We start from the raw sequence: 24,625 nt of genomic DNA, 5'->3' as shown, positions 1-24,625 counted from the left end.
ATTCATTGTGTGTGTGCACTGTACAAGACCTCTCACTGCAGGTATCTGAGAACAGGTTAGGGAAATGTCTGCCAGAAATTGTTTAGGGAAAGCTGGGAATCCTGTTAGAAGAAGGCAGATAGCTTAGATGGTGCTTCCACATTTATTCCATGAATAATTTTATGATGTGAAATATAAAAAATCATAAAATCATAGAGTAATTTGGGTTGTAAGGGACCTTTTAAGGTCATCTAGTCCAACACACCCGCAGTGAGCAGGAACATCTTCAACTAGATCAGGTTGCTCAGAGCCCCGTCCAACCTGACCTGGAATGTTTCTGGGGATGGGGTATCTACCACCTCTCTGGTCGTAGATCCAGCAAAGGGAAATAAACAAGCGTTTTCCTAAGTCTGTTTTGAAAATATTGCTGGTCATTGTGGACCATTGTGTAATTCTGCTTTATGGGCACAATTAGAAAACATTTATAGTGGTAGTACTAGGATTTAAGTCTCATGATGGCATATGCCACTCATTTTACCAAGCAAATATGTTCCTATTCAATGGACCCCATGGCTCTGTCGTTAAACATGGTGTCCACTGCTCATTTTATGGATGGTTTGGAAGATTCTCACTTATTAAAAATAAACAGGTCATGTATCAAAAATGAGATAGTTTTCTCAGTTGCAAAATCTTTCTTTTTCATCCTGAGCTTTCACAGATTTACAACCCATGAATTTCACTTCATGTTCCAACACCCCAAAGCAGAATTTAGTTGAACTGCCAAACGTCACCAACCTTCATCACAAATTATTTTATTCAGATACATAATTTAGTCAATTCACTCCAAAGGTTCATCATCCAAATCAAGTTTCTTGAAAAACTGTTCTGAGATTTGAGTTTGTCATGAAAATGTAAAATAGAAATTACACAGAGCCATTTTATACACCTCTCTTGAGACAATCTACTTCTACTGCCTGAAAACATCACCAAAAAATTCCTAGGTGTGATTTGACTCTGTTCTTAAGGAGAATGATTTAAATCATTCAAACAGCTCCTCTGAAAATTTGTAGTGATTTTACATCCATTTAGGTGAGAGCAAAATCATATTGTTCAGCTGTGTCACACATTACAAAAATAAAGTAAAACAACTGACTATAAATACAGCTACCATTGGTAATATGTAACAGTAGTATACACCCAGTTTACAATAACCACTGAAAATATTTCCTTTTATTTTTATGTCATTATCCTAGTTGCATCACTCTCCGAAGGTATTCAAAATGTGTTTACTCTCAAAAATTACCTGACATTCTGATGTTTTATTGTGAGAACGGAGACCCAAAAACAGCTACCCACAGCTGGAGTGCTCTTCTGTAACTAATTTAAATACACAACAAGGTAGTGACCTTTGCATGGTGAGTGCTTCTCACCTGAACTTTCTCTCCACAGGTGTGCATTTAAAGCCTTCCAGATTGAACCTTTCTGCCTGTCACCACAAATATACGGCAAACTTCCAGTTAAAACAAATACAATTGTGTGGCACCCATAGCCATTTGATGAACTACAACAAAGGAAGCTGATACTCATGACAGTGGTTAGCTTCTATGAAATGTTTATAAAGAACAGAGCTGCTCCAGCTGATATCTGAAAGCTCACTAATGTACACCTAATTACGTGCTTTTCAGAAATGTCAGTTCAGCCTTGTCTTTTAGTCTTTACAAAAGCTCCATCAGTGGCAATATGTATAAAATACAAAATGAGACAGAAGGTGACCAAAATCCTTCAGAGAAGCCTCCTTAAAGGAAGTGAAAGGACATGACTTGATAGTCATGACTTAGGTGTTTAGAGCACAGTTAGCTGAATTTATCCCCTTTGGCCTCTGCATTTTGTATACTAACCCTATCACTTAGCATATAGTTATTCTCTTGATTGTAATGTACATAATTGGAGAACATGAAACTAATTTATTATCTTGTTTTGAATTATATATACTGGCCTCAGAAACAGCCATTTCTCTGCTTTGGACCATTTGTTTAGTGCTTAACAAATGGCAAAGCAGATTCTTGAAAGGTGCTGTGATTGATTGAAGGAAATGGTCTTCTACAAAAGTAATGTTAGTCTGAGGATATCTTGAGAATTAGCAATACGTATAGATGGAGAGATAGTTTTTTGACCTCTGTAGGGCAAATCATAAACTCGTGTTTGTATGGAGAAAATCAGAATGTCAGTATCTTATTTCTGTACAATTAAAATTAATATATTTATCTTCTTAATAGAAATCATATTCCATAAAACCTGCAGACTCATTGCTCAAATGCAATTTTAAGAATGAGGAATAGCTGATGATAAAGATTAAAAATACATGATGTTAAATTTTGTTACTGAGACATAGATTATATACTGCTGTATAAATATATAATAAATTTAAGGTAGGTATTCTACAGAAGTCTGAAAAAAATAAAAATATGTTCCACAGATCATATTCACTTTATTAACATTTAAAATTCCCATTTGTGATAATTGCTTCTTTCTCCCTTAATTCCCCATGAGGAACACTGGACACATAGTTGCTTGACCAGGATTTAGAGATGCCACACAGGTGGGATTTGTCATGCTTTTGTGTAGGACCCTGTCATTAACATCATGGAAAATACTGTGATGTGAAATATTGCCTTATCATGCTATTCAGTGAAAGAAAGGTGCAACCTCTTATTGCACAATATGTACAACAGGACAAGTTGTAAGACAAAGGGGAAACTAACTCCACTTTTGTTAGACCAGGCATTCAAAATTCCTCTTGATGTGTTCATTACAGCAGTCTTTACAACTAGTGTTTGCTTTTCTTATTGCTAAGAAAGGAGGATTTGCTCTCTAGTGATTGAATATATCTGTCTGCATGGTACTGAGTGCTCCTTCTTGACAATATTGAAACTTGGTGTTATAAGCAAAGCTTCAGTCTCAACAGCAGCAATGTCAAAAAATTTGTGAGCTATATATAAAAATACTGGGGACAGGACAAACTGGCAAATACTGGACCAATATAAAACACTGTTCTAAAGGTTCTCTATGTATCAGTTGAGTATTAGTAATAACTTTGTGGCAACCTTAGTGAGAAAACCTACATGAGGAGCAATAAAGGTCAAAGATGACGTCTAGCCTATGGTCCTAAGAAACAGAGAGGATGGTGAGCTCTGTATATCCATCAGAAATGTTAGGAGAACTGATATTTAAAAGCTTTAGTAGAAGTGCCTCATAATGCCATTTCCATTCTCTCTTTTCATAAGCCAGCCGTACCTCTCACCTTACAATAAATACATTCATAGAAATAAATGGGAAAAAAGGCATTTTTCTCTTCTGTAAAAAAGTGTGGATGGCAGCTTACCTTTTACCAAGGCAATCTATGTCTTAATTTTTTAGCTAATGTCATAGAAAAATACAGGACATAAGAGAAACAGACTGATTTTATTTTCATGTGTGCCACTTCAACACAAATGCTGCAAGCCTAACAGTAAAATAAATGAGGGGAAGCTAATGATATTCAGTTTTCCACAGCTGTAACAAGTCCTGCAGTCTTATTGCAACTGATACGCTTCTTTAGGCAAATTAGTACCTAGTTTTTCTCCCAGACTACTATAAAACTGGTCTATCTCTATAGACTTCTAGAGAACTGCCAACTTATACTGATGTAACTGAGCTAGGAATTAGAAACAAAGAGCAGATTCTCTGCTCTCTCCCCAACAAGTGTTATTTTTATTCAAATTAAAGGGGAAACTGGTGAAAACTAATAATCCCTGATTCTTGCCTACATAACAATTTCTGTGCCTCATCATGAATTGAGAAGATAAGATCATACCTCCAAGAGCAAATATCTTAATTTAATTTACTGAAAGACGTGTGTTTCTCCCAGTCTAACTTGTCATAGCTTTTAGGCGTAGATGCTATTCAAAGTTCATCAGAAAAGATGCAAAGCCTTGTTCAAACTCCTCTTAGCAGTCAGTGCTCATGTCTCCGTACCAAAGTGTGTGCTGAAAGAAGAGAGTAATATGACTTATGTTTTATTCACCAAATCTTGAAGCTTTTGGGACATGATTTTCACTTAGTTGTTAGTAAGTTATGAAGACACATTCAGATCTTGTGATCATTGACTCTTTTTTATCACTTAAATAAAGTCTGAATTTAGACTGTTAAAGAAAGTGCTTTTTTATACTTAGGGACTTCAGCAGTGGAACTACTGGTCTCTTTTCTGTCATAAAAACCTCTGTGGCAATTCACAGAGAAAACTTCATTAACCTGAATTGTCAGAGAATTGCTTATACCCTAGTTACAGATATCACTTCCTATTTTGGTTAATGCTGAGAGATTCTGATCCTTTTCTTTTTCCCCTGGGAAACCTTCATTGTGAAGTAGAACTTTAAAGTAAAGTCAAAGCCACTGCAGTTTTAAAGTCGATAGTGACAAAATGGCAGTTCTTTTATCTGTAGAATACGAAGAAGCTGATTGTTAGATTTAAGGTAAGCAACAAAAAAAATGCAACCCACAAAACAGAGTCAGTGTAATCAGTCAGCTACCTGAAATACCTCTGTCACTGGAGTCCTACAAAGGTGCTGAGGTACACCCTGACTCCAGCCACCTTCCATATCATAAGGCAGTGCAGGAGGGGTTATAAAAGCTGGGGTTTGTTCCTGAGAAACACTCAAAGTGAAAAGGTTGCATAAGCTCTTTGTAGTTATCGGTAATTTTCCTTCAATGGTAACTACAATAAGAAAGGAACTTTAAAGGGGTCCAACATACCAGGTTAATAACAAAATGTAGCTGGAGCTACCTTCTGTAAGCTACAATGGCAGAAGTCCTAGTAGAAAGAAGGGATGAACCAAGAGCATCAGGTTAGATGGAAAAACTTGCCCAGCAATGGACTAAAGGAAATGGAGAACAAGGATATAATGAATTTTTATATGATGTGCCATTAAACTCTTTTTTGCACCCTCAAATAGAGGCCTGATGCAAAGACATGAAAATTAAATAATCAAGAATTAAATGCTCATTTCCAAGAAATAGAAATTAATACAGTATCAAAATCAAGTCACTGACTGAAGTAATTTGGTAGTACTTCCAGGTCACCTAGATCCTTGAGTGTGTTTTTTCATCTACTTTATGAAGGCTGGTCCATCAGCACTCATGCATCAAATGACAGGCACCAGGGTTTGATTCTTCCCTCCTCTGCCTTCACAAGTTCCCAAGGAAAATGTGACATTTCCTGCCCTTCTGTATTGATCCATGTGTGAATGACAGCTGCCAAGAACAAGATTACAGGTGTTTTGAACAACTTGAGTGTCATAATCCAGAAATCCGTATCATCACCTAATATACCAACCATATCCTGTTCCAGCCATACCCTGTTAAGCATTCTCTAGTCATTAACAATAAAACAAGGTCCTGCATAGCTAACATAATATTTCTGCACTACCTTCCCACTGCTTACTGAATTTCTGAATGGTTTAGGAGAAGGGAGAGGCCACTAATGCTTTTTTCAGACTACTGGTATATTCAGGGACTTGCATAACTGTGGGCTTCAATGTCTGTGATAGAATCACAGAATTAAAGAATCAAAGAATCAAAGTATAGAAAACTATATGCAAACAGCTTCCATCCATGTGAGGGCCAGAGCTGAGCTCCATCTCAGCTGACCATGGTTAACAGAAGTGAGACGGCTGCTGGAAGTGATTACAGAAACATTGAGAGGATAAATGATCTGGAAACAAATTAAACATCTTGTATGGCTGAAAAGCAGCAGTCTGAGAGGGAGCGAGTGAGGGAGCAGCTTTACTTAGAAATGAGGCAATGGTCATAGAAGCTCTGGATGAAAGCAGCTGTTATACAGCATTTTCTTCTATGCTGGGATGCACTAAGTCTCTCATCAGTATTTCTCTGTTTTCTGATGAGGTCCAGCTCCCTATGACTCCTTTGAGAGAGCCAGCATTGCTCTTAGATCTAAGTTGTCAGAAATGTCAAGGGGCTTAGTGAAGCTCCACACCCCTATTTATACTTTAATCCATGTAATTTTATTCAATTCCTAGTCACACTTCTGAGATGCTGGCTATTATGGGTCCAGGTAGTGAAAATACACCGAGCAGTGCAGAAGACTTCTCCCTTCTGTCACTTCTTGCAGCACAACACACATAGCACAGTATAGTGCAGTAGGCAAACTGGAGAGATGATGCCCACTGCTACACTGAACTTGGAATATGAGGTGCTCCGGGCACGAAAATACTGTGGAATAGCTGTAACTGGAGGTAGATACAGTAGGCCCTTTTCCTGAGTAAGGGAGTCACTGCAGGATATTTCAGATCATTCCAAAAGAAAAGAAGCTAGAGGAAAGATAGGGAGAGATAATTTAGAGGAAATAAATTTTGGCACTTTGTAGGAAATTCAAAAAAGTGTATGATTTTTATGAAAGAAGTTGAGATAGTGCTAATTTACACTTTTTCTTTTACCTAATGTCTGTATTTGTTTCTTTTCTTTTCTTTTTCAATGTCAAAGTTGACCCTGCTTTGAGCAGGAAGTTGGACTAGAGACTTTGAGGTCTTTTCCAACCTGGATTATTCAATAACTATGTGTTTGTAACTAATTTTTTTCCTGAATATGTTGAATTGAGAATTATGCTGGATGTTGAAAGATCAACCGGTGATGTTGGGCTGACAGTTGGACTTGATGATCTTAGAGGTTTTTTCCAACCTTAATGATTCTATGATTCTATGATACTGCCCACACAGGGCAAGTGTTTATCCTTTCTCACTGGGCTCATTCCCATTGCCAAGGTCATCACCACTAGCCCAGCAAATTACTTCTGTTCACAGTTCAACTGTGCCTCTCTTCCTCACGTGGGACAGAGTCCTGACCCTCTTCAGACTAACTCCCTCAATTCAGGTACATCCTTTTCAATAATATTTTATTTTGTCAATAACATTTTTTTCTGCTCAGTGGAAAATGAAGTTGCAGTAATAATTGTTGAACCTGATGAGTGGGGAAACAGCATCACTGATAACAAGCAGAGTGTGGGAACAGAGCTAGTGAACTGCTTAGCCAGACTGCAGACTGACAAAACATGTCTGAAATGTGTAAGTGAGGTGGAAAATAGGAAAAAAACCCACTGCAAACACATCCTACTAGTCCAGGAATTCTTAAGATTTAATCTATTCTGCAGCACAGTGAGTGTTCAGAGAGTTTCTGTATCGCCTTTCACATTTTCTTGAGCTTTTTTCCAGGGCTGCAAAGTCTGTTTCACTTGGTTAAATAAAAGGGCAGTCTGATCTTGACAACCACCACACCAGAAGGCTCTGGAAATGACTTGTGTAGCCCACAAAGTCATTATGGATGCACAAGGAGGACTGAATCACACAGTGTGCCCAAGCCCCATTTACAGGCCAAAGGCTTATCCTAACAGTGCAGAAACTCTGAGTGATTTCGCTGAAACGAAATAAGGCCCTACAGCTCGCCAACCCAGCTTTAGCCTAAGGTTAAGTTCCTTTTTCCAGCTCTCACACCAATAGGAACCGTTCATTCTGCCCTTCTCAACTACAGCAACAAATGAAAGGGCTGTAAAACACCTTCCCTTTGGGTACATTGCCATTGAAGGGAATTTCCCTGTATTATTATAACATCCTGGAAAAAGACTATGCAGTGTGAACTTCTTAATAGAAGTTTTTTTTAAAAATTACCTAAGGTGCCCATGAAAACAGACATTGAAGTTCAAATATTCTTTGGGAACTGTTTAATTTCTATTGCACTCAAAACGTGCTCCCCCTGTGCTGTCAAGTTGACAAATGGTGAGGAAAAGAAAGCCATACCACAGTGACTGCATAGCCCATGGATTACTCCTGGAAGTATTTCTTCTTGCACAAAACTCAGCAACAATTTCAGCACTAACACTGAGGAATAGGCTGTCTTTCCAGTAAAGCTCCAAAGCTCCACAGTGTTATTTGAATGGAAATAAATTCAGTTATTTTATAATTCACTTCCATTCAAGATAATAATTTATTTGCTTTAGAAGAAAACAAAGACAGTTACTCAACCCAGCTAACAGGGTTGTTCCACACAACACACTATTTAGTGCTGAGCATGGGATCAGTTTTCAAGAAATTTCATAACATCACTTGTAATATTTACTGTAGTAATACTCATGTTAATAAGATAGTGGAGTGTACCATTTACGGGTCTTTCTAAAGAGATATAATTTTTATTACAGTTCATATGGTAGCATGAATGAAATTACATCAGCTTCCATAAACTTATCTAAAAGCACTTTTAAAGGAGATTAGTATGTTGCAAATGGAGAAAGAGAGGAAAGATGAACTGTGACTTGCCTCATATATCAGGCTAAAGGACATCTCTGAATGGCATTATAACCTATTGCTCTAGGAGCTGTGACTGTGGCCTTTAATAGTACTCAACAGCCCAAAAAACAAGATCTAATTTTGTCAAATGCTTAGAGATGCACAAATAGGTTATTACAACATTTGATTTGTTTGTTCTCAGAGTAAAAACATGTCTTTGTTTTTACATCTCATTTTTAACGTGCTCCAGTAATTTCTGTAAAAGCTTGAAGTATGGAAATTGTTAACTTTAAGAAATTAAAAAATAAACACTTGTAAACTTTACATGGTTCTATTTATGAATGTCCCTCCATGTAGTAATAACCTGCCCAATCCAAAGTTATTTTTCACTCTAAAAAGAGCACTGAGTTCTTATTGCAGTTTAACCCTCACATCATTTCCATCAGCCTTCCCTATGACTGTGTAGTTGTTCATTCGTAAATGCCCTCACATATATAAGGCTTTTATTCTCTTTGGAACCAATGGAGAATATCACAGAATCACAGAATCACAGAATCACTAGGTTGGAAAGGACCTTTAAGATCATCAAGTCCAACCATTAATCCAGAACCACCATGTCCCCTAAACCATGTCCTGAAGCGCCACATCCACACGTTTTTTGAACACTTCCAGGGATGGCGACTCCACCACCTCCCTGGGCAGCCTGTTCCAATGCCTGACCACCCTCTCAGTGAAGAAATTTTTCCTAATATCCAATCTAAACCGCCCCTGGCGCAACTTGAGGCCATTTCCTCTTGTCCTATCACTAGTTAGTTGGGAGAAGAGACCAACACCCTCGTCGCCACAACCCCCTTTCAGGTAGTTGTAGAGAGCGATAAGGTCTCCCCTCAGCCTCCTCTTCTCCAGACTAAACAACCCCAGTTCCCTCAGCCGCTCCTCATAAGACTTGTGCTCCAGACCCCTCACCAGCTTCGTTGCCCTTCTCTGGACACGCTCCAGCACCTCAACGTCCTTCTTGTAGTGAGGGGCCCAAAACTGAACACAGTATTCAAGGTGCGGCCTCACCAGTGCCGAGTACAGGGGCACAATCACTTCCCTACTCCTGCTGGCCACACTATTCCTGATACAGGCCAGGACGCTGTTGGCCTTCTTGGCCACCTGGGCACACTGCCGGCTCATGTTCAGCCGGCTGTCAACCAGCACCCCCAGGTCCCTTTCCGCCGGGCTGCTCTCCAGCCACTCCTCCCCAAGCCTGTAGCATTGCATGGGGTTGTTGTGGCCAAAGTGCAGGACCCGGCACTTGGCCTTATTAAACCTCATACAGTTGACCTCAGCCCATCGATCCAGCCTGTCCAGATCCCTCTGCAGAGCCCTCCTACCCTCCAGCAGATCAACACTCCCACTCAGCTTGGTGTCATCTGCAAACTTACTGAGGGAGCACTCAATTCCCTCATCCAGATCATCAATAAAGATATTGAACAAGACCGGCCCCAGAACCGAGCCCTGGGGAACACCACTCGTGACCGGCCGCCAGCCGGATTTAACGCCATTCACCACAACTCTCTGGGCTCGGCCGTCCAGCCAGTTCCTCACCCAGCGAAGAGTAAACCCGTCTAAGCCACGAGCTGCCAGTTTCTCCAGGAGAATGCTGTGGGAGACGCTGTCAAAGGCTTTACTAAAGTCCAGGTAGACAACGTCCAGTGCCTTTCCCTCATCCACGAGGCGGGTCACCTGGTCATAGAAGGAGATCAGGTTGGTCAAGCAGGACCTGCCTTTCATGAACCCATGCTGGCTGGGCCTGATCCTTTGGCTGTTCTGCAGATGCCCTGTGAGCACTCTCAAAACCAACCGCTCCATAATCTTCCCTGGTACAGAGGTCAGGCTGACAGGCCTGTAGTTCCCAGGATCCTCCTTCCGGCCTTTCTTGTAGACGGGCGTCACATTGGCAAGCCTCCAGTCTTCTGGGACCTCCCCTGTTAACCAGGACTGCTGATAAACAATGGAGAGTGGCTTGGCAAGCTCCTCCGCCAGCTCTCTCAGTACTCTCGGGTGGATCCCATCAGGCCCCATAGACTTGTGGGTGTCCAGGTGGCTTAGCATGTCCTTGACTGCTTCCTCCTGGATTATGAGGAGTACATTGTGCCCTCCATCCCCGTCTTCCAGCTCAGGGGGCTGAATACCCTGTGGATACCTGGAGTGGCTATTAAAGACTGAGGCGAAGAAGGCATTAAGTACCTCAGCCTTGTCCTCGTCCTTGGAGACAATGTTCCCCGCCATATCCAGTAGGGGATGGAGATTCTCCTTGCCTCTCTTTTTGTTGTTAATATATTTGTAAAAACATTTTTTATTATCCTTTACGACTGTGGCCAGACTGAGCTCTAGCTGGGCTTTTGCCTTTCTAATATGTGTGCTTTTGTGAAGGAAGAGTTTAAAAATCTGTGAAAAAGGCCCCTTTAGAGAATTCTGGAAGTTTTAACATAGTTATTTTCTCTTTCTCATGGTCAGATTAACTGCCTGTTCAGATTTCAGAAATATTGCAGAAACCTTCTCATAGTTCAGCTGTGGTTTTGGATATTTTATTGCAGATCTGAATTTCTAGGAGGTAAGTATTACATAGGAAATAAGGTTTTGGTCCCTTTCCATGGTACCTGAAATAATCCTTTCCTCTTGTACGTTCCAGTGAAATTCTTTCTGAATGCCACGTGTAAGGAAATTTGTCAGAATAGAAATGGCTTACCTGAAATAAAGAGGGATGTTTAGGGATTCTGCAGAATGCATGTCACTGCGTAAAAGGGTTGTCTCATACATCTGTCTATAACTGAGTTTCACAGCCTACCTCACATGTCATTGCTGAAAACCATGCTTACCCATTCTTCACTTGACTCATGTGCCAGAAAATAACAGTACCAGCTGCTTTCTTTAGATCCTGCGTTTTGATGGGAGCAAACTCTACTGACAGATCTGCTTGATAGAACTAGAAATCTGCCCAGCAGCTACATCCACCTAGTATCATCTCTGCTGTCAGAACACAAGGGACTGGTTCTCTTCTCTGTGAGAGAAGTGGATTAGGGGAAGCATTTCCCAAACAAGACTTTCAATCCTCCAAAAGCACACAGCAAAAAGACAGGGACATGAAGCAAGTAAAGAAAATTCTGAACACAGATTCTCTAATCTGTTTTGTGTAGAAGAGGTAAAAATGGAATAAATCAAGGAGCCAAATGCCAGCCCTTCTCCAGTGTTGTAACTTTGCAAGAATTTTCAGATGCCAAGCTGTTCTGTAAGTTGACAGTCAAAATGCTTAAGGTTACCTAGGAAACTCCAACAACAATGATATATGGGGCAGTCTTAATAAATGTTATTTAAATTAAAAGAGATTTCCACTCTTTTCTGTGTGCAGTTATGCTAATTAAGTTGAAAGAGAGCTCTGACATTTCCAATTAGCATTTACCACAAAATGTATATATGCAAATATAACAGAAGGTAAATACTGATTTGAAAAACCAAAATAGTGTGGCATCATACCACAGCAGCACAATTAGAGAGAACACTATTATCATCAAACTTTTCCCATCCAAAATAAAAGTTATCAGCAATGCATAGAAGATACTGAAAGTCTATGTAAAATATTTGAAAATAAAAGCAAACCATCCAGAGGTAATACAAACAAACATTTTAAAACATATTCAAGATCATAATGTAGTGCGTGATATTTCAAAAATGCAGACTTTTTTGTTCCTCGTCTGAAATGATCTTTCAAAGCAACTGATACTTATTCTAATCCAATTAATAAATCATATGTAATATTTGGGAAGAAGGGGATAGTTAACCTTTCATGGAAATGTTCTGGAACTTTAAAACTCTGAGGCTATTGAGGCCCTAGAACAATAAAAGAAATATGTCAATCCTACTGTAAAAATGCCTGCTGAGGAAGATGGAAAGCAAACTGCCTGGTTTACTCTGGACACCCATTTCTTGCCCTGCACTGCAAGATTAACAGTGAAAGTACAGCTAGATCATCTCTGGTGGATCTAGGTGGAATAATTTAAGAAGTTAGCTAGCTCCCATTTCTGGTCTTCAGAACATGTTATGGTCCCGGTCTGCAAACTCGACCATTTCAGCTTGAACTGCCCAGAGAGGAGATGTGGGATAACTTCATTGCCATGAAGTGGACTGGGAATCACTTGCATATTCTGATCTGGTGATACCCATAATAACGGATATTCATTAAGGCATGATAATGGGACAATAAAGATCACAGAATCACAGAATCATAGAATCATTAAGGCTGGAAAAGACCTTTAAGATCATCAAATCCAACCATCAACCCAACACCACCGTGCCCACTATAAACTATATCCCAAAGTGCCACGTCCACACGTTTTTTGATCACTTCCAGTGATGGAGACTCACCACCCCCTGGGCAGCCTGTTCCAATGCTTGACCACTCTCTGTAAATAAATTTTTCCTAATATCTAATCTAAACCTCCCCTGGCGCAACTTGAGGCCATTTCCTCTCATCCTATCACTACCTACTTGGGAGAAGAGACCAACACCCACCTCACCACAACCACCTTTCAGGTAGTTGTAGAGAGCGATAAGGTCTCCCCTCAGCCTCCTCTTCTCCAGACTGAACAACCCCAGTTCCCTCAGCCACTCCTCATAAGACTTGTGCTCCAGACCCCTCACCAGCTTCGTTGCCCTTCTTTGGACATGCTCAAGCACCTCAACGTCCTTCTTGTAGTGAGGGGCTCAAAACTGAACACAAGATTCAAGGTACCGAGTACAGGGGCACGATCACTTCCCTACTCCTGCTGGCCACACTATTTCTGATACAGACCAGGATGCTGTTGGCCTTCTTGGCCACCTGGGCACACTGACGGCTCATGTTCAGCCGGCTGTCAACCAGCACCCCCACCGGGCAGCTCTCCAGCCACTCCTCCCCAAGCCTGTAGCGTTGCATGGGGTTGTTGTGACCCAAGTGCAGAACCTGGCACTTGGTCTTGTTAAACCTCATCCAGTTGACCTCAGCCCATCGATCCAGCCTGTCCAGATCCCTCTGCAGAGCCCTCCTACCCTCCAGCAGATCAACACTCCCACCCAGCTTGGTGTCATCTGCAAACTTACTGAGGGAGCACTCGATTCCCTCATCCAGATCATCAATAAAGATATTGAACAAGACCGGCCCCAGAACCGAGCCCTGGGGAACACCGCTTGTGACCGGCCGCCAGCCGGATTTAACGCTGTTCACCACAACTCTCTGGGCTCGGCCGTCCAGCCAGTTCCTCACCCAGCGAAGAGTAAACTTGTCTAAGCCACGAGCTGCCAGTTTCTCCAGGAGAATGCTGTGGGAGACGCTGTCAAAGGCTTTACTAAAGTCCAGGTAGACAACACCCACAGTCTTTCCCTCATCCACTAGACGGGTCACCTGGTCATAGAAGGAGATCAGGTTGGTCAAGCAGGACCTGCCTTTCATGAACCCATGCTGGCTGGGCCTGATCCCTTGGCTGTCCTGCACATGCCCTGTGAGCACCCTCAAGATGAACTGCTCCATAATCTTCCCCAGCACAGAGGTCAGGCTGACAGGCCTGTAGTTCCCGGGATCCTCCCTTCTGACTTTCTTGTAGACGGGCATCACATTGGCAAGCCTCCAGTCTTCTGGGACCTCCTCTGTTAACCAGGACTGCTGATAAATGATGGAGAGTGGCTTGGCAAGCTCCTCTGCCAGCTCCCTCGGTACTCTCGGGAGACTTTTGGGTGTCCAGGCAGCTTAGCAGGTCCTTAACTGTTTCCTGCTGGATTATGAGGAGTTTATTGTGCTCTTCGTCCCCGTCTTCCAGCTCAGGGGGCTGAATACCCTGCGTATACCTGGTCTGGCTATTAAAGACTGAGGCAAAGAAGGCATTAAGTACCTCAGCCTCATCCTCATCCTTGAAGACAATGTTCCCCCCCATATCCAGTAAGGGATGGAGATTCTCCTTGCCTCTCTTTTTTTTGTTAATATATTTGTAGAAGCATTTTTTGTTATCCTTTACAACCGTGGCCAGATTGATCTTTAGCTGGGCTTTTGCCTTTCTAATTTTGTATTTGCTTGACCTAACGAGATCCTTGTACTCTTCTTGAGTTGCGTTCCCCTCCTTCCAAAGGTGATAAACTCTCCTCTTTTCCCTGAGTCTCAACAAAATCTCCCTGTTCAGCCAGGCTGGTCGTCTTCCCCGCCAGCTCTTCTTACAGCACATGGGGACCGTCTGCTCCTGCGCCTTTAAGATTTCCTTCTTGAAGGCTGTCCAGCCTTCCTGGACCCTTTTGCCTTTTAGGACAATCTCCCAAGGTCCTCTCCTGACCAGTGACCTGAACAGGCCAAAGTCTGCCCTCTAGAAGTCCATGGTAGCAGTTTTGCTGACCCCTCTCCTTACTTCACACAGAATTGAGAATTCTATCACGAATTCTCAATAGTCGTGGTCCCTAAGCCCAAAATGGCCTCCGACCATCACATCTCCCACCAGTCCTTCTCCGTTTGTAAACAGCAGATCAAGCAAGGCACCTCCCCTGGTAGGCTCACTTACCAGCTGTGTCAGCAAATTCTCCTCCACACACTTCAGGAACCTCCCAGACTCTTTCCTCTCTTCTGTGTTATACTTCCAGTAGATGTCTGGTAGATTGAAGTCCCCTACAAGGACAACGGTTAGCAACGGAGAGACTTCTGCCAGTCGCTTATAGAATGTTTCATCTGCCTCTTCATCCTGGTTGGGTGGTCTGTAACAGACTGCCAGCACGATATCTGCCTCGTTGCCCTTCCCCCTCATCCTTCCCCATAAGCACTTGAGTGAGTCTTCACAGTCGTTGATTTTTATACAATCAAAACACTCCCTAACATACAGAGTCACCCCACCGCCTCTCTTTCCCTGCCTATCCCTTCTGAAGAGCTTATAGCCATCCACTGCAGCACTCCAGCCATGAGAATCATCCCACCATGTTTCTGTGATGGCAACTACATCATAGCTGTCCCGCTGCACAATGGCTTCCAGCTCCTCCTGTTTGGTGCCCATGCTGCGTGCATTGGTGTAGATGCACTTGAGCTGGGCTATCGATTTCATACCCAACTCTGGCATTCCACCCCTAAGCTCATCTCTAGTGAGCCTGGTTTTATCCCTTTCACCCTTCAAATCTAGTTTAAATCCTAAATTGTCAGCAGAAATTACTTTCCCACACAGACATTTTTGCTGACAAATTGTAGAGCTTAAGAGGAGCCCCTCTTGCTCTCCCCTTGGTTTTGCCCAGGTTAGCATGTGTGTTTTCTTCCTGGGCTCTGCCAATACACTGCAAGGCTCATCACCCATCCTCCTGTGGCCACTATTAGGGAAATAATTAGATGGGCCTACAGTTTATCTAACTAATAAAGCAGGAAAATGAAGGATAAGAAAGTGACAACCAGATCTGATTTACACCCCCTAACCTTTTTGTTTGTGCTCTAAAAGGGTTCTGCAGAATCATGGGAATAAATTATTATGTTTATTGTGGTCTGTGCTGCATGATATCGTTAAATTTTTCACCGGTAAATAACTTAGACACTGCTACTGAGCAGACTGACACTTGACAGCGTACTTTGTGTTAAGTGGAGCACTGAGATGGGTAGAAGAAGGTTTGAGAAACTGACACTAATTGTTTCTATCTCATGCGTTTCTTAGTATATTGAATTATTTTGCCATTAAACCCACAGGAATCTTATTTTATAAGTCATCAATGGCCAGGAAATCTCATTTCTAAAGTGCTAGAACTGGTGTTGCTGCAGACACCCAAGAGTGTGTAGTCAGATCCTTTCCTAATGGAGAGCAAATGCTCCCACAGTAAAGGGACAGACAAAAAATTTTAAGGACAGCGTGGTGTGAGGGGAGAAGGTAAATCCCTGTTTCCCACTTAGGTAGTACTAGATAGAGTTTGTGTGATAGATTTTATTTTTGATCATTCCTTGGTGGCTTGACACAGGAAGTATCCAAGCTTGGTAAACAAGTTCGAACTTAAAGTATGAGGTTTTATCGCAGTTAGTTAAAGAATCTCCTCAGTGCTGCTAAGGACGTTCCTCACATAGACCTGCTCTCCACACAACAGTGGCACCATGGTCAGGCCACGGGCCAGGCCAAAACCTCTGGGCCTGAACTCTCTGGGGAGGACGTCACTCCTGTCACTTAGCAGGGCACTATGGTCCTTTGCGTGACTCTTACAATTTGAGAATTTCCATTGACTAATTCTGTTATAAAGAAGCGCAAAAGAAGATTTGCCATTTTCTTTTTCTTAAGATTCAATCACCTTTGCTAAATGTGATGTTTTGCTCCTGGAGTGCCCTTGAAATGCTGTACCCCAAAACCTCCTGTCTGAGACCAATTCCTTTTCAGATTCCTCCTTCCTTGAAGAAGTTATCCAGTTACCCCCTCATGGTAACAAAGATGCTTCCTCCTTTCAGAAAAAAACTGTAGAATTTGCTTAGATTCACTCTCAAACTGCAGTCACTTTACTTGTGCAGCAAAGGTGAGGTTATGATCTCTGTGGACATACTTAGTGGGTGATATGGACCCAAGAATCGAACAACCATCCTTCTTGCTCCCTCCTGTTGCTTAAAAAAAGGAGCAACAGTATGGCATGGGACTCTGCTCTGTCCAAGATACAGATGCAAACTTGGTGGCTGTTACCAACAGACTGGTTGGGGTTGGACTGGTTGATCCAACACTTGCAGGCAGGGTTCCCACAGCTCTTCTGTAATTTGTTATAACACCCAGAAAGACCCAAAGAGCAGTTGCCTACTGCAGAAATTGGAAGTTTTCACATGCACACAAAAAATGATTGTAAAGACTGAGTTATATTGGCAAAAATACACCCACTTATTACTAAGAATCAGTTTTAAAAATGCACTTCTGTTTTTTATAATTAATCCATTTTTGGTTTTTGTAGGGACCATAGCTGGCAACTATAGAACGTTGATCAGAAAACTAATTAACCTCATCCACAAAAAACCCTCACGTATTTTTACATGGCCTTCACTGAAGGAGGGTAAAAGTACACTATAAATCATCAGAATTCATAAAAATAAGGGTAATTCTTTGTTAATGAACAGTAAAACCCTTGATTTTTTACTTGAGCAGCCAAAAAGTGTCTGTACTCTCTTTAACCCTCTCATACCACAAGCCTGAGGGATTTCCCAACAAAAAAGACACACTTGTTTCATACTAATGGAAAGAGTATTAGCTCATCACATTTAAATTGGCTTAAACTGCAGAAAAGGTGATTTAGGTTAGATATCAGAACAAACTCCCATACCTATGCATGGGAGCAGCCTGCTCAGGGAGGCTGTGGACTAATGTGAAAGATTCCTAAAATAAAGTAGAAATGTCTGTCAGAAATTACACAAGAACAGCTGATCCCCCTTCAGCAAGGAGAAGGAATTAACATTCCCAGCTCCCTTCCAGATCAACTTTCTATTTTTTCTTTTAAAAATAGTGATATTTTGCTATGTTACTTACAGTATAGACCTTTGCCACCAGAAATAATTTTATTCCAAAACACTTAAGATATTGAAATAATTCCTCTTACTGAAGAAAAACCCTGGCAGTTCTGAAACTAAAGCAATAACTTACTCTGGGTTGTGGCTGGGTTATAAACTGTAAAGATAAACTTGGAAAAAGGGAGGTAAGTACTTACTCATTTTGTGGTTTATTGTCTTCAGCTCACTATGCAACATAAAAGCATCTGGAGGAAAGAACATCTGATTGCCTTTGTGAAGAAATTTATTTCTTTCATCCTTTCTTTTGTTCCTAGCTTTACACTGGACTATGAAACAACCTGAATTAATTCTAAAAATCTACCTACTTCCTTATCAATGTGGACCTGATGAGGGGTTGATTCTTTCCCCTAGCAATGTTAGAAACAGTTGAAAAATCTGAGAAACAGGTCTGAGAGAAATTATAAACACCTTAAAATACATGTTGCAGAGGTCATACATTGCAAGACAGGTGTCTGAGGTTACATATTAGAAAAAATTTTCTCTGATTTGTAATCTCCCTAGTTAAGGGATTTTGGAATTTCTAGAACTTGAGTCTTTTAAGATTGGATTAGGCAAACATCTGTTGGCAATAACAGACATCCTGCCCAAGGGCAGAGGTAGACAAATGGCCTTTTGAAGCCCCTTCCAGCAGTATTTTTTAATACTCTGGATTTACTAACTAGTTACTGTTTCCTGGGGAGAAAAACCCCTTACACCTTGAAATAAAATTTAATCTTAGATGCTAAATCAGTTTAAAATAAATTAAAAGGTGTTTGCTGAAAAGGTTTGGCCACTACTGCAGGGTTTTCTTTTACTACTAATAAAAGAAATATATTGCTATACAACATATGTTGTAAACTAAAGAAATTTGCTACTAAAATTTGATAACATAATTAAGCAATAGGCCCCGCTGTTGATGTCTTTGCTAGGAGATAATAGGTGGCAAGGAGAGTTATATATGCTGAAACTATATTTATGACTCATAAAGTTGTGATGTCTTATTAGTTTGGTAGAGCCTTCAGAGGAAGGGATCTATTTTTCTGTATGGGCAAGGATTATTCTTTTTCCCTAATTAATTCAAGTTTTTCCAAGTTGAAAAATGTCTCTTATGTTTCTGTCACCTGAAGCTTTATGATATTTTAAGTTTGGACGCTGTCAGAACGTGAAATCAGGGCAGGGCAATACACAACTCTTTCCAAGTTGCTCATGGCAGCCCATAGGGCAGAGATCACAGAGTGACTGGAGGTGCCGGGGGAGCTCTCATTTCATCTGTACCTGAAAAGTAAGGCAAACTGATAGGAGCTCAACCGCTTTATACAATCCCAGTGATTTAGCAGCAATAAACATGCTTTAAAAGCAAAATTTGTCAAAATGTTTCTGTCCCAAAGAAGGAGATGGACAGACTTCTGGAAGAATAAAGGTTCTACTTTCCAGAAGGTCTGATTTTGACAAAATGGTTATCTCAGCTGAAGAACATTATAACAGAATCACTTCAGCCATCTCATTTTCTTGAATCTGGGCTCTTTCTAATGCACGCCATTTGGAGTTCCAAAAATGTTTATAATCAAATATGTACACTGTTCTGATGAAATACAGCACCTTTCAAATTAAAAGACAAAGAGCTATACAAAGCTTTATTTTTATCCTTTCAAGCAATACCTATGAAAGTTTTATAGTTCTGTGGCTAAATACATTTATACATAGTTTGTATCCATTTTTTCTTTTAAAATAATTAAAAGGAGGAGTTACAAGTGTAAGTTTCTGGCATAGTCTTCCATGTATTCAGTAGGCAAAGCTCCTATTTCTTATCCAACAACATGATATATCTTGTATAGAATTTTATAACGTGATCATGCTTGGTAACTAGGTGGGGGAATGCAGAAGGGCCTTTTAATTGTATTCTTAAACTCTTCATAAATTGCCTAATTCTATCTGAGTCACTGCACTGAGTTGCCTGTGGTACACGAGTGGATGTAATGATCTTATTCTTAAGATCAAGTACTTATTTTCTAAAGGATTTTATTTTTTGTCTGTGTTGTGTATTTTATTCACCATTATCTCAGGATATCGTGGGTACAGCAGCTGTGACATGGGAAGAGAACAGTGCTGATGTCAGGTTGTGAATACAAGTCATGATGTTTTTATGTCTAGGAAAAAACATTTTTCAGAGGATACATATAAGAAATCCTGTTGTAATAACATTAACCCTCTCAATATTTGCAGTGGTATATGTTAATTATATCTAAATAATTGATAGAGTACTTTAAAAAAATCAATTGGAATTACAGATCCTTAGTGCAGGGAAAAAGCCCTAAAGGAGAAAAAAATTATTTTAATCCCATAAAATAAAAACTGATTTGGTGGTTTTGGTGGGGTTTTTTTTTCACATTGGTTCTCTATTTCCTCAATAGACAGACAAAAATAATTAAGAATATGTATTGAAAATCCTTTCGTGTTGTTCATTTTAATAACAGGAGATACAGTAGCATATCTTGCAATTATTAACTGCCTTATCTTTATCATTTCATTTTCATGCTGAGCAATATTTTGCTGCATGATTGCTAAAGGCAAAATAGAGCAATATTTTTAATAGCATGTACCAACTTAACTGTAATATTCAGCAGCCAAAGGGTCATCCAGAAAAAATGCCTTTGTAAAAATATAAATTAACAAGAACTGGTTTATTATGATAATGTCCTTCCTAGGAAAAGAACCATTTTGCTTTACATTTGTTAGGTACATGGGCAGAGGAAGATATTGCTTACATCAACTGAATAAGAAATAACTCCTGTAACAAATATTTCTAATACTAACAAAGTTTCAGACCATTCTTCAGCTCTAACAGGCTGTCCAGATCCAGGCTGTAGCTTAGACAAAGGGACAGGAAGATGTGGGAGAAAATAGCACAAAATATGTAAGGAGAGAAGGTGCAAGAAAACTGTGGTAACCTAAATGATGAAGAAACCTTTTATCAGAACCTGTTACTTGAAAGTTAGGTGTGCCCAATAAGCCTAAAAAACTGAACACAGGAAATACATCTATATCATTCAATAACTTTGTCAAAATAGAAACAACAATTCAGAGCAATTTGAGGTCTTTATCATGTCTAAACAGAATTGGTAAAGTTATCTTTGTCCATGCAGGTATCTTCTTGATCATGAGAGGATGCATCCTCACTGTTCTGCAAGAATCCTTCATTGATAGATGAATATCTAAAAGAGCTTTTCTCTGGGAATACTGAACCACAAAGGCTAGTGACTCAGTTTCTGTTCCATGAAATCCAGTCCTGAAAGTCAAATGTATGCAAAGAAACTCCTCCATCAACTTCTCATGTGTCTTTCCCAGCCTTATAAATGACCCATGTTTCCAACCGTATTTCCAGACTTTTTCTGAACTTTATGTTAAACTTTACACATCTACCTCCAATTTTCACCTTCTAAACGGAATTTAAAAATGCAAAGGTATTTTCTTCCAAAACCTGTGACAGCACTCCACAACTTCCTGGTGAAGAAAAGCAGCTCAACACTCATTCTCGTCATATTGGCATGCCAAACTTCTCAGGGTCTCTCAGAGGAATCAGTGGTTGCACATTGCCAGTGATTTCCAAGAAGGCAAAATAATCTAATGCATGCAATAGCCTTGCTCCAGGTGAGATAAACACTCTGAAAAGGCAGGTAATTTCTTCTTCCTGACTGCATTATACAGACCCAGAGACCAGCTTATAATGCACAATTGAAATCTCAGGCTGATGGTACGTTGACCACTGATTTCAGAGAGATCAGGATCCTCCTTAACCATATGAACCGAGCACAGGACAGAGTGGAGCTTATGGCTCAGAGCTGACTCATCTTAAGCTTGGTGACTGGAAAGAGACAAAAGGTTCTTCTGCACTTGACCTTGTTGTTGTTTTCTTTTAGAGGCATTGTACTGTACTGTACAGTATGCTGTACAGTCTGCTAGTTTTGCTGTTCCTGTAACCTGGGGCTATTATTTTGCAAATTATACACTTCAGCAACAGTCTGTGTCTTTATTTTTAATTATAAGAAATTCTTTGCTCATTTTTTTTGCACTGCTGAGACAGGGCCTGACATGGCTGTGAAATGCAGAGAACTAAGACCTGTCAGTTAAATAATTCCTAATGTTTCCACAAACAAACTGAAAAAAAAAAAAAAAGACACTTGAAAAAAATTAGATAATTCCTGATATAACCAAGATCCTACTGAAGGTAGTATCATTTTAGTGATGGCAAATTCAGATCTTAATTATAGAAGAGTTGAGCCCTTGAAAATCTTCATAACTAGTGTCTATTTTCTGCATTTTTTATGGAGAACAAGTTTGCCTACTGATCAGAAAAATGTTTGAGATATTTGGATAAAATGCAAAGGGAGTAAAAACCTATGTTCCTGTATTGGATGGGGAAAGTGTTTTAGGATTTGGTCTTATTCCCCATTACCCTACTCTGATTTTATTGGCAATAAATTAAACTAATTTCCCCAGGCTGAGTTTGTTTTGCCCATGACAATAACTGCTGAATGATCTCTCCTTGTCCGTATCTCAACCCATGAGCTTCTCGCTATATTTTTCTCTCCCCTGTCCAGCTGAGGAGGGAAGTGATAGAGCTGCTTTGGTGGGCACCTGGCATCTCACCAATATCCTACACTGGATTCCCCAGATTGGGGAAATCCTAGATTTTTTTCTTGTGATCATGACTTTGCTATTAGCATAATTTATGGATTTGAACCAATACAAGCAACTATAAACAGGCCTTTACTTTACATGCAACAAGGAAATAATCTTTTCCAGACTGCTTTGATAAAACACCAGGAGGTCATTAGGTGAAAATGCAACAAAGATGAAAATTTTCAGTTCCTTTTTACAATTATAAACCAGTGGTTCTATTTTTTCAGATTTTGTGTTTGCAGAGGCACGCGTTGCTTAGTCCTTGCACATATCTTAATGAAGGCTTTTCAAACCTAACGTTTTTCCAAATTTTTCAAACCTAAAAGATATATTTCAAATATATTATCTGCAAATGCTGAGCTCATTCTATCCCACTATCATAAAACTGGTTTCTTGGGGTTCCCTTCCTCTAGCTCTGGCTCCTCCACGATGAGAAGATAAGATGCAATTTCTATTGAATTGCAGGTCTGTGTGGGCAGACAGATTGCCATTAATTTTCTAGCAGGTTCTGCAGATATAGAAAAATCTTCTTCTGCCCCAAAACCAGTAGTAGAATATTTAGTAGGCAACGTGTTCTAAAGAGTGCTGGTTGATAAGTTTTAGATTTCAGACTCTAGCTCAAGAGAAAAACATGTATTTTGCTAAGCCAATGCACAAACTGTTCAGTTTAATGTGCCATGCAATATGCATTTTCCTCGTGCAAGTTAGTGCAAAAGAGATGCCAAAATGTTGATATTTCATGTAGACAAAGAGGAAATACAAATAGCACACTTGATAAAATGTTCATAGTATTATTCACAAAAAAGCTTTGCAGCCTAGATTACATGCTAACCTACCACATATATTCATGTTCTTTCTCCATTTATTTGTCCAAAAAAATGTATAACACATAATCATAGAATCTTTGGGTTGGACGGGACCTTTAAAGGTCATCTAGTCCAGCCCCCTGCAATGAGCAGGGACACCTTCAACTAGATCAGGTTGCTCAGGGCCCCGTCCAACCTGACTTGGAATGTTTCCAGGGATGGGGCATCTACCACCTCTCTGGGCAACCTGTGCCAGGGTTTCACCACCCTCATTGTCAAAAGTTTCTTCCTTAGATCTGCTCTGAATCTGCCCTCTTTTAGTTTAAAACCATTACCCCTTGTCCTATCACTACAGGCCCTGCTAAAAAGTCTGTCCCCACCTTTCTTATAAGCCAACTCTAAGGACTAGAAGGCTTCTCTTCTCCAGCCTGAACAACCCCAGCTCTCTCAGCCTGTCCTCACAGAAGAAGTGTTCCATCCCTCTGACCATTTTGGTGGCCCTCCTCTGGGCCTGCTCCAACAGGTCCATGTCTTTCCTGTGTTGAGGGCTCCAGAGCTGGATGCAGGACTCCAGGTGGGGTCTCAGCAGAGTGGAGTAGAGGGGCAGAATCCCCTCCCTCGACCTGCTGCCCATGCTGCTTTGGATGCAGCCCAGGATGTGGCTGACCTTCTGGGCTGGGAGCGCATGTTGTCAGTTTATGTCCAGCTTTTCATTCTCCAGTGCCCGCAAGCCCTTCTTGGCAGGGCTGTTCTCCATCTGCTGTCAGTTGCACCATTCAGCTTGGTGTCATCATGAGGACTTGCTAAGGGTGCGCTCCATCCCACTATGTCATTGATGAAGATATTAAAGAGTACTTGTCCCAGTACGGACCCCTGAGGGACACCACTCGTCACCAATCTCCATCTCGACATTGAGCCGTTGACCACTATCCTCTGAATGCGACCATGCAACCAATTCCTCACCCACCCAACAGTCCATCCATCAAATTCATACCTCTCCAATTTAGAGACAAGGATGTTGTGGGGGACCGTGCCAAAGGCCTTACAGAAGTCCAGATAGGTGGCAGGAGTAGCTCTTCTCTTGTCCATTGATGTGGTCACTCCATCACAGAAGGCCACCAGGTTGGTCAGGCAGGGCTTGCCCTTGGTGAAGCCATGCTGCCTGTCTTGAATCACGTCCCTGTCCTCCATGTGCCTTAGCATAGCTTCTAGGAGGATCTGTTCCATGATCTTCCCAGGCACAGGGGTGAGGCTGACAGATCAGTAGTTCCCAGGCTCCTCCTTTCTACCCTTTTTAA

The sequence above is a fragment of the Phaethon aethereus genome (genome assembly GCF_964289735.1).
Source record: "Phaethon aethereus genome assembly, chromosome: 2".
Lineage (NCBI taxonomy): Eukaryota > Metazoa > Chordata > Aves > Phaethontiformes > Phaethontidae > Phaethon > Phaethon aethereus.
This window is presented reverse-complemented; position numbering follows the sequence as displayed.